General features: G+C 31.4%; 1 protein-coding gene across 2 annotated transcripts in view; it reads left to right on the forward strand.

The window, feature by feature from the left end:
- The window catches only part of LOC143198359 (uncharacterized), a 239193-nt gene that overhangs the window by 42208 nt on the left and 180671 nt on the right, over positions 1-16314 (forward strand). For both annotated transcript variants that reach the window (XM_076407525.1, XM_076407524.1), the window contains exon 2: positions 10301-10330. The gene's annotated coding sequence lies outside the window, so the exon portion shown is untranslated. The remainder of the gene's footprint in view (positions 1-10300; positions 10331-16314) is intronic.

Genomic DNA, 16314 nt, shown 5'->3' on the forward strand with positions numbered 1-16314 from the left:
TATTATTTTTATGATCTTATATATAGAATTTTTTTATATATTCTTAAAAACAATATAGGTATTAATAATTTATAATATTTATTACAGGTGATTATGCCTTAATGGTATTATGTTGAATATGTATATTAGAATATTATATAAAGAAGCATAAATAAGTTTGTACAAAATAATACTTCTTATTGAATATCTGGAAATTGCTATACAAAATATGTTAGTTAATTTTTTGTCTAGAAAGATTGTTATTTTAGTATCAGGATTTTGGAAGTGGATTTAAAGAATATGCTTCAAAATTCAAATAATAAGTTTCGTTGTAGGTGGAAATGCTACTATATGTTTTAAATTTATATATTATTTCCTTAAAATCTTAAAAATTAGTATATAGTTAGAGTATGAAAAAGGCCTTTGAAAAGCATTTTGATGTATGTTATAGTTTCACTCACAACTTAACAGTGTCAGTTTTGAATAAGCTATGACAAATCTAATCAGTTGTTGGAGCTGCTGAGAATTCCAACGAGATTTTTTCCATATCATTCATTTCATCATCTTCGTGATCATTTTCTGAATTATTTTGTTATTGAAACGTGTCTCAAGGAACAGGAAGGCATATCCTAAATTTCAAAAATAATTGTTCTTTTTTCATGGCTGTTCAATAACTAGTACTAAATTATTTATCTATTACATATTATCATGTAGAATTAGTGGAACTAAGAAACAAAATATTCAAATAACTAATAACTTACTTTAAAATTAAGAACTGTTTACAGTGTTAACTAATTTAAAGAATATAATATTATTTCGTTATAAATAGGTGTTACTTTATTATTATATTTCAACAACTATTTCTACATAATATATGTTCAGGAAGTAATAGAGGTAAATTATAAACTTTGCTAAATATGTTTATATAATTCTTATATTTATTTCCGAAAATACCGTATATCTGCATTATTATAGCTTTATGGCGGTATTTTGGGTTCCTCTGGCAAGACATTTTATTGCTATTGCCTGGCCTCTAGTCTAATCTCGAAAGTAAAAACGTTTAGAGTGGGTGTGATATACACACCACTTTAAATAGGGCGAAGCAAGATTCTCAAGCGTTGTTCCACTCACTCCAGCCTTGTTCAACCTTTATAGGGCTGATTTCCCATTCCACAAACATTCCCATACAGCATTTTATGCAAATGACTCAGCTTTCTTTACCACCGGTTACAGCCCAACAGAACACACAGTCTTCAAGCCCAACTGAAGCAAGCGATTGGGCGGTACAAATTCGGGCGGCTGCAGATCAACCCTAGCAAAACTCAGGCTATTCTGTTACCGCAAGAAGTAGTTCCGCGTTTATCACCTTCAAATCGATAAATTCTCTATCTTCTGGCTCCAGAAAGTATCATACCTCGGTCTCCAGTACGACCGCAGGTTCCAATGGTCAGCCCATTCTAGGAAGCTCCCAATCCATCATAATGCGAATCTGTATAACATGCTAGTCTGTCCAGTCTGCCTCTACGGAGCACAGGTGTGATACTGATATGTCTCTGAGAGACAACTTGAACTTGAGCTACCTAGTCTTTCAATCCAAAAAAGTCCACGCGTTGCTCAATGCCCCATGGTTTGTGAGGAGCGTGATCCCGTTCGTGAAGTGTTTTACGAACATACTAAGTGTAAGGTTATCCCTAGGCGCCTTAAAACACGATAACAACTTAATAAAATCCCTAACCATCTACTAACCCCGGTACTAACTACGTCAATTCCAGTCGTAACCCAGATTTTCTGTCGCATTCACTTCAAACTTCACTTCTGTTCAAAACACTTAGCTCTATCCCTAACCCGAAACGACATCAGCAAAAGACCATTTTGTTCTGGTTGGTCATTCTGGAATAAGAAAAAATAGGTTCGCAAGCATTCGCGATAGATTCACGACAAGCATTCACGACCAATTCACAATAAAGAAGTCGTGAAAATATTAGCGACTAGTGATTAGTCAAGTTTGTAAAATTAGATCGATCCGTATGATCGAAGATAATTAGGGATATTTTATAGTGTTGCATTGTATTGTAACTGTAAACATAAGTTTAATATAAAGAATTAAGAAACAGTTTACTTTTATTTAAAGAAAGATACCCTGGAACTAATTGATATCAGTTTCATGAATGACTGACATCTTTAGGAACAACTTATTTTTGATCCTGTTGAACCAGCGTTGCGGAAATTATTTGCTAAATCCAACAAGTAATTCAACATGATCCTTCGTGCCGGATAGAAGTAGCACGTATTGATCAACAATATATTCAGGTAGTTTTTATCCAATTTTCCATTATATGCTTTGGCAATACACTTTTATTTCTATTTTAATTTGCAAATTTTAATTTACAGTTAACATATTACTTGTTAAGAAATATCTTCAAGACAAACTGGAAAGTACTTTTTAAATTTAAATAGATCTTTTATGAACTTGTTCTTTGTACAGGGTTTCTAATAACTATTACTAAATTAATTATCTATTATATATTACCGTACAAAATTAGCCCAAAAAGCAAAGCACAAAAGGCTGAGTAATATAAAGGGTATTATATGATATAGGGGGTATTATTTACTCAGTTTCGGAGCCCTATCCTTTTTAAAAATGAGTCGTAAATAGACTGTACTTAGAAAATCTAATTGTGTTGCCAGCTTATTTAAAGAATGGCGGGGATTTTTCTCAAGCGAATTTAAAGCTAATATTGTTACTGCATTAGCTTCGTTATACTGTTTCTTCTCTGCCTTAATTCAGTTAAACTCCCAGTTTCTTTTATGTTTGCTTTGGAGTTTCTTTTATTTTCGTTCGTTTTTTTTTATTCTGTTTTAGCCGCTCGGTTTGCATGATAAATTACGTCGTAGATTTGGTTTGATTATTATTAACATATTAATTAAAACTAGAAATACATTGGGTGTTTGTACGTAATGTAGTGATTTTTTTCCCTTTAAAAAAGCATTAACGGATAAAAATCGGTCCAATATAGTTTCATTTAACATATAAATAAAGAATGTTGGTTTGGCATCTGTCCATTTCATAGATCAATTATCGCACTTCTTCACTGATTCAAGTAATTATCAGAAGGCGTCATGTCTAGTGAGTATTCTGAATTCGGCAGAATTTTTTATCTGAACTGCAACAGTGTACTTTACACAACTCTAGTAATGTGTAGCCTAGCGTTGTTATTTAAGAGAGTGACTTGTTGGCTTTTTTACAACAACACGTTATTCAGCTTGTTCAATTCAATGTGTATCTGCGGTAACAGTTTTATTCGGTTTTAGCATCCCAGAATACACTATATCTTCCTGATATCATATTTAGAGCAAGACTTTATGGCCATGAATATTCCGCATCGGTGTCAGTGTGGAAAGTTCTCTTGGACTAACCCATGATTAGTTGCAGTAGGATTATTCTAGTAGATACTCATTTCATGGCCAGCTATAATGAGCAAACGAAACCCTCAGATGACTATCGAAATCAAATTTCCAACTAATTCATGTGGTGGTCATTTTTCCTCTTGTTGAAGTTGCTAAGTTGATTGAAGCTTCTATGAAACTAGGAGTTGGATATTCGTTCAATATATTTTGCAATTGATTGTATATCAATTATTTAGTTTTCCAAGCCATTTCTTGTCACTGACAACAAAATTACCACTTATAAATCATTGAAACCAATATCAACGATATGAAAAAGCAGTATCACCATAAGTTATTTAAAAAAATTCATAGATTTCGTCACCAAATTTAAATGAAACAACAATTTCGATGTCAAAAGTGCAATTTTGAGTGTTCCATGATTAGCGTCATAGATTAGCATATAATATGTATATATAATTACAGGGGCTTTATTATGAATAATTTAGTTAATATCGAATTGCTAGTGCTGAACAGGATAATAAGCGCTCTCAACATATTAACTATATAACTCTCAAGAATTTATCTTAAGATTTCATTTGCAATTTGAATTTGATTGGCCTTTACCCAACCAATTAAATGGTCGCACTGATTTCTGTTTTTATTTGATCGACATATTTGAAACTGTACCTCGCCTGCTGTACTAGTGTCATTGCCAATGTTCATTATTCTTATTTCGATTTGCTATATCGAAGCAAATCAATTGGTCATAAATATTGACTAAGACTGTTTTAAGTTGCAAATATCTTTTTTTTAATTGCTAGAAAATTTGAAAAACTGATGTAATTCCCAGTCATGAGTATTACTGTTGTAATGACGTAACAATATTTTAGTTCCATGGTAAATTTAATTATCTATTTATTTTTAGAATTTATTTCACTCTGATTTTATATCTATTTGTATTGCATATATGCAGTGTGAAAATTAGGTATGAATGGAAAACTTATCTGGAGTACGAGTTCATCGTATGCATTTAGGACAGACACTCAAATTAATGGGAGCGAAGATATCAAAGTATAGAGCAAATCACATCAATATTTTAACCCCATGGAAGAGCTTCGATTGTGACAATAAATAGAACAAAAAGACCTTGAAAAGCCAGGGAACCTGAATCTATGGCCATTGTTTCTTATCAAGACAAGAAAATTAGAGCCGAATATCAACAAAGCTGGCCGCAGAAGTAAGTGTTTGATTCAACCTTTGGTATAACCGCGAGGAACCTGAGAGAGAATCTTTAGAGATGAACTGTGATTTGTTTATGATTGATAAAATCTTATTCCTAACCGTAAATGCAAAAGCAAGAATAATACCAAGTACACATTCTTGTTACCAAAAAACAAAGTCGTATAACTGAATCACGCATATAGCAACATATGAGATAATTTCCGCTTATGAGGAACTGTGTAGTCTGTATCATGAAGAAGCGATAGTGAGTCAAACTACGCAATAAATGTAATTGTAGCGGTGAATTCTCGCCAGTTATTAATTATTATCACTGTCAGAATGATAGCCTCTCGCCTGCCATAACTTTTAAACTCGTAAGTTGACCTATTCGCACTCCTTATTCTGGTCATTTCCAATTAATCTTGTAATTATTTGTTTTCAAACTCTCTTGGCCTTCCATTCGTTCCATTCTTGTAATTAGTTGTTTTCAAACTCTCTTGGCTTTCCATTCGTTCTATTCTTGTAATTATTTGTTTTCAAACTCTCTTGGCCTTCCATTCGTTGTCATTGACACAACAATAGCGACTTTTAAATCATTGAAAGCAAAATCAACAATTATGATGAAGCAGCAGCCATCACCATAAATATTTCTAATAACACTGTAAAAATAATTATAACTTGCCTCAATACATTTTTGTGTCTAACAAGTAAATAACACAATGACATACACATATTTGGACTGTATTCAGTATAGAATAAACGTAAATTGAGAGCACTAAAGAAATGTTAAAAAAGGTAAACAGGCTATAGACAAATTTGATTATATTTAGCAGGAGATATGTTGGGTTTCTCAAATTAATCTAGGTTGCAGCTTTTTAAAAAAATAAATTTAATTATTTTTTATTTACAAATTCATAGTCATTATCTGATGACTATGATGGTCGAGCATGACAACGCTCGACCACATGTTGCAAAACCGATGAAAACATACTTGGAACCATTTAAATGAACATTGTTACCACACTCGTCGTATTTTCCGGACTTTGCTCCTTCTGATTATCACTTGTTCCTAGGTATTAATCGTGAGCTGTTTGAGCAGTGCTTCACTTCTTATGAAGATACCAAAACATGGGCCCATTCGTGGATAACCTTGAAAAATACATATATCATGGCACTTATTTTACAATATTTATATTTATTTAGAATTTTATTTTAATAAATATTTTTTTGAAATTATATTTATGTTTTATTTAAAATTTAATTGGCCAATAGAATACGACATCAGTGGTGAGTCACGTAATGAATATGAAATCCTCAAGCAATGAGATCTCTATATTTAATATATAAAAAATATTATAATATAATATATTTTAAATGTAAAATAATAATATATTATATTATAAATATTTTTATGATAAAATATTTTTTCCGGTGTCTGTAATAGTAATTTAAAGTAACCAATCAAATGCAGTGCAATTGTGTTTTCAGTGATTTCTTGATGAGACCACAGAAAACAATTTCGGAATTATATAGATTAAGTTAACACTCTATGGCAGTGACACAAGTGTTTGTCTGAAACCGATATTGATCATACACAAACATTAATTACCGAAATTTTAATAGGTTCTCACAAAGAAAATGTAGGAATACGTTCGAAACCACTTCAAAAGTTGCAAAATCGAAGTACCCGGATCGATTCGATTGTCTCCTTTTATCTGACCCTCATCAATAATTGCTCCTCGTTCCCAAAACATTATACAGCGTAAAGGTTTTACACTAAAATTTACATATTAACCAATTTCCCGGCGTATATTTAGATCTGGAGTCTTGTTATTGTCGGTCGGACCCTTATTTGCATTCGTTTTAAATATTTAAATGGTTCGGGATTGCATTTTAGTTTTAGTTTTATTTGCGACGCGTCCGAATATTCAACTAGCTAACTGAATTACGGCAACGGAACGATTCACGACTCGACGCATGATCGATATCGGTTTTAGATAAACATTTGTTTCGGTCACTGATCAGTTTTGACGTCGAGTTTATCGTTTGGTAGTCGAAAATTACCAATTTCTATTTCCTGAAGCGGGTTAACAAAGCGGGAAAGTTCCCCACTCTCAGTGCAGAATACTGTTAAGTTAAAAGGAAATTAAATTTGATTAGTTTCGGTTACATGTTTGTATCGGCGACAGCTTTACCATGCATTTATTCCTGATTAAAATATATGCATTAGTCCCATAAATTACTAAAAAATTATTTTTGAATTAGCCTGAAGCTTAATTGTGAAAAGTCGTATTTTATATAAAGTAAGTGAAGCGCTGCTCAAACAGCTCACGATTAATATGTAGGAACAAGTGATAATCAGAAGGAGCAAAGTCCGGAAAATACGACGAGTGTGGTAACACTGCTCATTTAAATGTTTCCAAGCATGTTTTCATCGGTTTTGCAACATGTGGTCGAGCGTTGTCATGCGAAAGAACAGCATTGTTGCGTATTTGCTCGTATTTGGCCGTTTTTCGCGCAGTGTTAGGCTCAAACGCATTAAATATAGGTGATAGGGAGTTAATGCTGATTGATGCATGATCAGGTGGCCCTCGTGAGTTGTTTCACGTTGAATTATCGCAATGGATCCACTTTTCATTATTGGTAGAAATATGGTGCAAAAAACCTTCCGATCTTGCCGTTGAAGCAACATTTCACACATGGCCAAAACGCCATTCAATATCTTTTGGCTTTAGCTCGTACGTAATATAATATCTACACTTTTGGATCATTCTCATATTTCTCAAGCGAGTAAAAATGGTTTCTTGTGTTACTATCAATAATTCTACATATTATTCGTGTGTTTTACATGGATTATCATCAAGTGATTCCTTCAAATTCACACTTCAATCATTTACACTTTTAGAATGTAAATACCAGCATTCACAAGTTAAAGTCGATGACCGCAATGACTGCTATAAGCTGCACACATCATTCTATGATGTTCAGACGACTTTTTATTCAGATTGACATTAAAAATAAAACTTCCCGCAAATCCAATTTACTCGACATTTTCGACGCACTGAAAAAAATTGTTCATACTAAAAAATTATACGTACTAAAAAGTGGAACATTATCATAAATTTTGAAGGCACAACTATTTTAATTTTATAAGGTACTAGCGACCCGCCCCGGCTTCGCACGGGTGCAATGCTGATACTAAATTAAATACACTACAGAAAAAATAAGAACGTTGTATATAAAAACATAGCGGCCCGCTCCGACTTTGCACGGGCATAAAATATATATGCCTATGTCACTCAATGAAAACATGATTAAAATCGATCCAGTATTTTTGGTTCATTCATTACTGCCCTTGGCTTGCACGCATTAAATTTGGAGTAAAACAATTCCTCTTCCCCTATACTTACTATGAAGATTTCCTGCTATCTTAGGAATATCTAAATTCATACAATTTTTATTACATTACACATTTTTAAACGCAAATTTTAAATTTGTAATATCTCCGAAAATATTTGTTTAATTTACATGCTGTAAGGAACCATAGTGATCTATATTAATTGCACACTGTATTTAAGGTACTTAATTCGATAAGGATTAATGCCGTATTGCTTAAAATAGCTTCGTAAATAAGCCATTTTCTCACGTAAAAAGTAAACAATAAAAATGGTTAATGTGGGTTAACCCTAAAAGATAAACATATACCATCGCGGACTTTTTTGTAGACCTTTTTATGGTGTATAATACTGTAGTACAATAATTTGATCTAACTCGTAGGGTTAGGCAGCGTTTTTGCTAATTGCTAAATAAGCCTAAAAAAATAGGTTAATTTACGACATCACGTTAGAAACCTCTAAAATTAGCAATGTTGCCTTAGTATATTACGCATGTATTATACATATAAACCTTCCTCTTGAATCACTCTATCTATTGAAAGAAACCGCATCAAAATCCGTTGTGTAGTTTTAAAGATTTAAGCGCACATAGGGATATAGGGACAGAAAAGGCGACTTTGTTTTATACTATTTAGTAATTTGATTACATTCAACAAAGTTAAGTAATTGCCACCGCTTCCATATGCTTCAGAAGAGTATCTCCCCTGGACCATCTACCATTATTGATAAGTTTAATTCGTTAAAAGGCAAATCTGTCTCCTACATGTGGTTTTCGGAAAAGACAGCTTGCAGAAAAGACCCAAAAGAAAAAAAAAAGAAAAAAGAAAAAAAACATTTAACACGCTGTATAGGCAGCTCGACCAACTAAAATAGTAATATCAGAGGAAAGAAAACTATGGGAGATAATAAGACTTTTCTATCATATGCGCATCTGCATATGCATTGCAAAATAATCCTTGTAAATTGCTAACCTCTTCTAACCAATGCCCATATGTTTTGTATCAACTTTTCAAAGTTATGGTATTTACATTTTATGGTTCAGTACTTCTTGTTCTAAAATCAATTGACAACCTCTTTGCATGTAGGACATAACAAAATTTTGCGATTTGGCATGAACTTTCAATTTTATTTGACCATGACTTTTTTTAAAAGCTTATCAAGGTATTCTTTGCCAACTGTGTTAAAATCACTAGTTCTGAAACGTCGGAAATGGTACTTATTCCTTATGGATTGAATGTTCCTAAAAATAAAAAGCAGTCCCATATTCCTGTTACTTAAAATATACTGAATGAAAGCAACACATTTAAACTGCGCACGAGTATACAGTGTGTAAATATAGAAGCATTATTTTATAATCTACAGACCTATTAAAAAATTACATGGTTTAGATGTAGTTGTTTTGTTGTTATTTTAATACAAATTTGTCTTGAAAGTCTGAGTCAAAATTTATTGTTGTAATGTAGAACTACAAATTAAATAGATTCGTTCTTTTTTTTTTTTCATCTCAGATCGTGTATTTATTATGAAACAAATAGAACACCTTTCTGATAACATAAAAATCAGAATCAATGTTTCCTATTGTCCTAATCCTATTGTAATTTAAATATAAAACAAAGTTTTCAGGAAATGAGATGATTGAAGCGAACCAAGCCACACGAACTTGTTTACTGTATAAGTATTCTTAACTTTAGTACAACTAGAATAGTTTTATTTTAATTTGGGAAATATATACTGATGTATTTATTCTGTACTCGCCTTGCTTGACGCAAGTACAACAGAACAGGCGTAATAAATTAATTTGTAAATTAAGATTGTACTAACCATATTTAATGTAGGATATAATTAATACAAAAATAAAACAACTTTTGTTGAATAACAATTCCTTTTGTTACTCTCGGTAACTTTTTTATATCCAAACTATTCGTTATTTTAGCTAAAATACTATAACTGTGTTATTATTGTTATGTTGTATCAATAAACACTATAAAAATTCTGTTAACAGTAATAAGCTGAGACAGGAAAGATGGCACGTAATTAAAACATTGTCGTAGATATCGTTTTATATGCTTCGTACTTCATGCGAACAGATTTTTCTCATAGAGCCAACAAAGCGGAAGAAGTAAGAGAGGAGAAGATAATGGCGGTTGGCTCCTTCATTCTCATTTTAGTAATTATTTTGACGTGGTTTTCTTGATAGGTCTTATAAGAATTTATTATCCGAGATTAGCTTTATATTCCGGGATATTAGTAATAAAGTAACGTAAAATAAGTCTCGTGAAGTAAGTGATAACTTAATGGTATTTCTTTTTATTTTTCAGGCGACAGCGAAGTGTTCTCACCAGGAATAGGTCAGTAAAATTATTTTTTATGTCTAGATATTACTACGAGTTATTAAATATATATATTACAGCTGTTGCAGATACTAAAAGAATAATTAAAATACGATAATAAAGTTATTAAATATCACACCGAAATTCCATATTTTTTTAATTAAATATAATTTAATCATATACATCAGTATTTCTCCTGCTAAGTTGAGGTTATTAGAGGTTCACTTCAATCTTATGATTTTCTATGCATTGTCAATAGTTTAATTGATTATATATAGTATTTACCTGAGTTGCTATGATGTAGTCTCCTTTTGGCTGTTACGCTGAAATCTTGAAAAACTTCGTCAATCCACATAACTCCATGCTAGCAGTGTAGCTCTTCTATTGGTTACGTAGCGTTAAGCGAAGCTAGTTAATCCCGAACCTCATATTTGCACCCCATATTTTCAAATATGCTTTTTGAATGACGGATAAATTAATCCTTTCAGTGTTAGAGCAAGTTGGGTATTGAGAATCAACCATGGAGATGGATAACGAGGTATTTCATTAATTTTTCTTGAGGAATTAATTGGAAAAAATGTATTATATCTATAAGCGTTTAGTCACTTGAGAAATGTAAACTGATGTTACATTTACATGCACGCGACAGTTGGTAGGCTTAATGCCGAGGACTGTGGTTCGGATTTATTTCTAAACTGATTTATTATTTATTTAGTTATTTATTACTATATTGATAAAATTATATAGTTAGTTTCAATTATTCTCATATGTTATAAAACAATTTATTACCAATTTCTATTTCAGATGGATTTGTTATATACATCTATGTTTCATAAAATATAAAAATATATCTACATGATCAATCCAAATTAGGTGATCGGAGATAATGTCTACATCTTGACGAATATGCTTCTTTGGGTGCTGTGGGGCCAAATTTATAGATAATGTTAGTCTCCTGGTTCTCATATTATCATGTCGTTCTTAGAGACGCTTGCTGTATTTTATATCCAATAGGTCGGTTTTTTCAAAGAATCAAAGGTATTTTTTTCAGTAATAACCAAGTCATGGCTCTTCAACGTCATGAAGACTTGAAGCCTTATCATATTAGTGAACATAATATTATCATTAGCAAATTACAGATCTGTCTGCGTCATATAAATGCTATTTAGAAAATAAGAAATCTACTTTCTATGTCCAATAATAATCTCATGTTTTTTGACACTCAGCAGTTCTGTCATAACATTGTAATAACCGAAGTTCTCGCCTTAAACTGTCATCATTGATTCTAAATATTATAAAGTACATTATATTATTATAAGTATCAATATTGTTTCCAATTTTGTTAGTGAGCAGAATTAATCTTTATATGAGTACTTTAATTTACCTTATAGCTCTTCCTGCTAATTACCATCTATGTTCAAATGAACATGTCGAAATAAATATAATATATAAATAAATATAATATTATAAATGAATTCCGCCTAATGCAAAACTATGAAATCAGACCCAGCGTTTCCTCAAGGCGTTTCGCAGTTTCAGACACAAACAGAACTGGCAGTTCTAGGTTAGTTAATTAATATATATATATATATTGATAAAAATTAATATATATATATATATATATATATATATATATATATATATATATATATATATAGAATATAATTAATTTATATATATATATATATATATATATATATATATGCAAAATATAAAGCAATATATAAAAGCAGATATGCAAAACATCTTCATTCTGGATATTTATTTCTTCTTGCTCTCTCCTACCACCACGACTTTTATGATACTTGTATTCATGATCATTCCATTATTCCATTATTTTAATGTCATTATGTCATTTTTAATGTCATATTACTTATTTAGCTAATTATTATTCCAACAGTAACTTTACAAAACTAGCAACAATGTATTTTGAGAAACCAAACATTGCATATTAAAGTATTTTAGCACCATTCATTGGAGACATCGCTGAATAAGTAAAGCAAAAATGCTGCTCATCATTATTAAGAAAATAGAAAAAAGCCCGGACGATTTATAACTTTATTTACTTCCGATTTATCGAATAGGAAGCGTCGTAAGAATCCTGGCTTAAAGGTTTACCCTTAAGCTTTTGGTATATTACAGGCCCTCTACTACTCGATTAAGCGAGAAAGCTTAATAATTCCCCCATAAGCTTAAGGGAGTGTCTGCCGCGGAACATATTTTATTTACATTTTGTTTGTCATAAGTTTGTGTGCGGAATAAATTTCTTCCTGTACTGTATATTCAATATGTGAATAAAACATGTGGATTAAGATAATCACCGCGCTTTGGTTTAACAGCGTGGGCTTGGCTGGAGCAGAGGTGAATAAGGAAATATTGTGTAGTAAATATTAACTATACAAATATGATTCCGCCTTTTCATTATATGCCGGTTTGCAGTTCAAATATAAAACTATTTATTGAATTAAATCGTTACAAGTAAAATATAAAAATATTCTCTTTTTCCTAGTTATCCTTTCTTCCTTGGATCTCATTTTTACGCCATTATTATATCGTCAATTAGGCAACAATTTGTTGTTTTCTCTGCTCTACAGTTTTTTACTAATATTTCTAGTATATAGTCTTTTCACCAGTTCTTTCCAATAAAACAAAATGAATGTTATAAAGTGTAATTGTTTTATCTTTGTAGCATAATGCATTTATTTCTGAGGACTTAAAGTACAGTTAATTAAACAGCCACAATACGAGAAGTTTTAGGCATTTTTTTATGTAGTGGTATTCTTTCTTTAGTCATTTTAATATCTCTGAGCTTTTACTGAGTTTCTACTTCTTTCATCTGTTCAGTATTCTGATATAATATATATATCAGAATAATATATATATATTCTTTTATACTTTTTATTAGCGTTTCGCCAAGAGAGGTCCAATATTTCATTTTGAAATATCTAAGTCTCGTCTAGGTACATAAATTAATATAATAAACGTTCATTAATTTTATTATAAGCCTTGGGAAATGGTTATTATTCTTTAAACAATGTATTTCTTACGCCACTTAAATCTTATGTCTCCTATCAGTGTAAGAAAGTATGATTTACATTCCTCAAAGAAAACATTTTGAGTTTTGTTTTCTTTGAGTTTCTAATCCCTAAATCTTTAATGTATACTTCACAAACTAACAGTTTTCTTTTAAATAATAGTATAAGATAATATTTATATTAAAAAGCTACTCACTAACCTTGAAATCAATGTGATCTACTTTGTTTTGTGCCTCTTTGTATTCATCCACTCTGAATGCTTATATTAATATTAAGTGGATCTGAAGCATTCTAAACAATATTTCCTATAAAACTGCATCAAGTTAAAACTGAATAGTGAAAATATTTGCTTATTTAATGTATTTTAATGGCATTATCTCGTTCCTGTTCAAAGTAACTGATTAGAAATGCAATCAGTGTCTGACTCTAACTATGTAATGTCTTTGGTATTTGTATTCAGAATTATAACAAATTTTGAACCACATATAGAATTTTATCAAAACAAGAGTCAAAAATATTTAAAAGATAATTTATGTTTAGAATAACTTCGTACATATATCAACGGTATTGTCCAGTGCCAAAACAAATAGAATTTTATAGACTGATTTGGTTACATGTTCGGACGCACCATACTTTATCTTCTTAACTAGAGTAATGCTATTTAGTAAAATGAGAAGGAAAATCTAGTCCGAGTTTAAAACTAATTTTAGGTTTTTACGAACTTAATTATTTGTTTGATAGGATGGCTATATAGCTAATTCCTTGTGTATGTTTAAAAACTAACAGGAAAACAAAAAATCAGACATCTCAGTTGGTGGGGGCGTTTGGAGGACACTTCAAACTGCCGCTTCAGACTTTCTGCCTTCAGCTCGTGCCACTTTTTATACGGTAGTTATATCTTGGAATAATAGAAGGTTCTTGAAACAATATTTCATTTAATAGTCATTAGTGATATTCTTAAAGATAAGACAAGTTAAGAAGATGCGAAGGATACATCAAATTCAGAACGAATACGTTATAAGTTAATAGCGAAACTTTTCTACCATCTGACGGGTTTTATTAATATACGAGAACGAAAGTCGAATTCTGAAGCAGGTATTGATAATTAGAAGTAATATATAATTTAACGCACCTAATTATTCTCTCCGAAATCTCTGTTTAACTATTCCGGAGATGTGATATCTGCTTTACATACGTACGCCGAAGAAATTTAATATATCCCGTGGGAGCTGCCGCGAAAACTCGAATTTGAGCTTTAAACTTTTTCCTCGTGTGGTTGTTCTTACCCCGGGATTACCTGCGAATATTCCCCCTCAAGCCTGGGGGTGTGTCTGACAAGCGGATTTAGTCTGACGGCGATTATGGGCTGTTATTTAGAGAAGAAAAAATAGTTTCCCATTTTATATGATTGAGTTATTCAGCGTATACAGACGCTAAAAATTACCTTTTTGATTTTCATTACTTGTGTCGCTTGATAAGAAAAAATCTTATACTGAAGCCTTTGAAACACTTTTAGAAAAGTAGCAATGATGTTGTTCCATATACCTCTATTATCGGTTTTGGTCTCAATTATTTGAAAGTGCAGGTCTAAAAAAGTTCAGAGAGAGTTAGCTGCAAGACGTTGTTTGAGAAAACATAGCTCTAACTTTCAAAAAACTTGTAGACAGCTTAGAAATTGATGAGGTAACTGCTTCCGGATGTTTATATGAGATGGGAAGATTTCAGGAAAAAATGCACTTTAATGCAGCTCTAGTGGGAAGTTCTGCCGCACTCAACGTACTCACCACACCATAGTACCTATTAACAGCTCCTTATTTACATTGATACAGCATGACTTGATGGCAAGTACGAAAATGGGTCAGTAACTGGATAGCTGCTAAACCAATATATTTCTCTCCATACGGTATCGCTATGTTGTCATAAAGATGAATAGATGACAGAAATAGATGTAGAAAATGATTAGTATTATATCAAATATTAAATAAACATTAAATAATAATTAAAAATGATCACTATGAATTATTTTGATTAATATTATATTGTACCAATTTTTGTCAATAAATGCTTTTTTAAAGTGACAAAATGATCAGAATATATGCAGGTAGTGACGTCCAGACATGAAAACCTATGTTATTGAACTATTTTGATAAATTTCTGAATGGATCTCGAGATAGTTTAGATTCACCCGGTAGATGGAACAGCAATACGGCTCCAGGAATATGTTTTTTATTTCTCGAATATAAAACCCAAAATTTCACTCGTACCTTCTCTCCCACCAGCTTTTCTTTTAAATCAAATCGGAGTTTTTAATCGGATCCGCTGGTATCTTAAAAAGTTAATTGTTTAGGATTATAAATATAACCTTATCAATCAATCTGAAATTCATTGATACATATATTGAATTAACGAGTGCTCTTCAATATATGCTTGGATAGTATTGCCAACGAGCTACTAACCAGTAACTTGCAATCATAATATTATTTGGTTAAAGTAAGGATATATTTATTTAATTGGTAGCAATGGTGTAGGAGAAAAAGGCAATGAATCTATTAATTTGCAGCTACTTTTGCATCTTTAAATAGTCAGTAGGGAAAAAGATAAAATATTAGAGAGAGTCTTTTTTGAATCCTCGTAATTTCATATTTTGTAAACTCAGTATATTTAAAGTAACGTGCCCACTACAAGTTGGACAATTCAATCAATTTTTCAGTAATACTATTCTAATAAGAAATAATTTATTCCACTAAAATGTAACAGTTAATATGCCTTTGAGAAACAGATGACGTGAGTTGACTGTTATATTGAATAGACTATATAATATATAATATATTCTATATATAACAATTGCCTATATTGCGACGAACACTATTAAAATGTCCCTCGGACAAATTTAAGCGAATTGAAATCAGGAAGATTTCAAACAATTCCTGGAACCATATCGCAGCCATCTACCAGGTTGAATCGTGA

The sequence above is a fragment of the Rhynchophorus ferrugineus genome, unplaced genomic scaffold (assembly GCF_030347505.1).
Source record: "Rhynchophorus ferrugineus isolate W39M unplaced genomic scaffold, kcgeb_rfMv2 rfM6, whole genome shotgun sequence".
NCBI lineage: Eukaryota > Metazoa > Arthropoda > Insecta > Coleoptera > Curculionidae > Rhynchophorus > Rhynchophorus ferrugineus.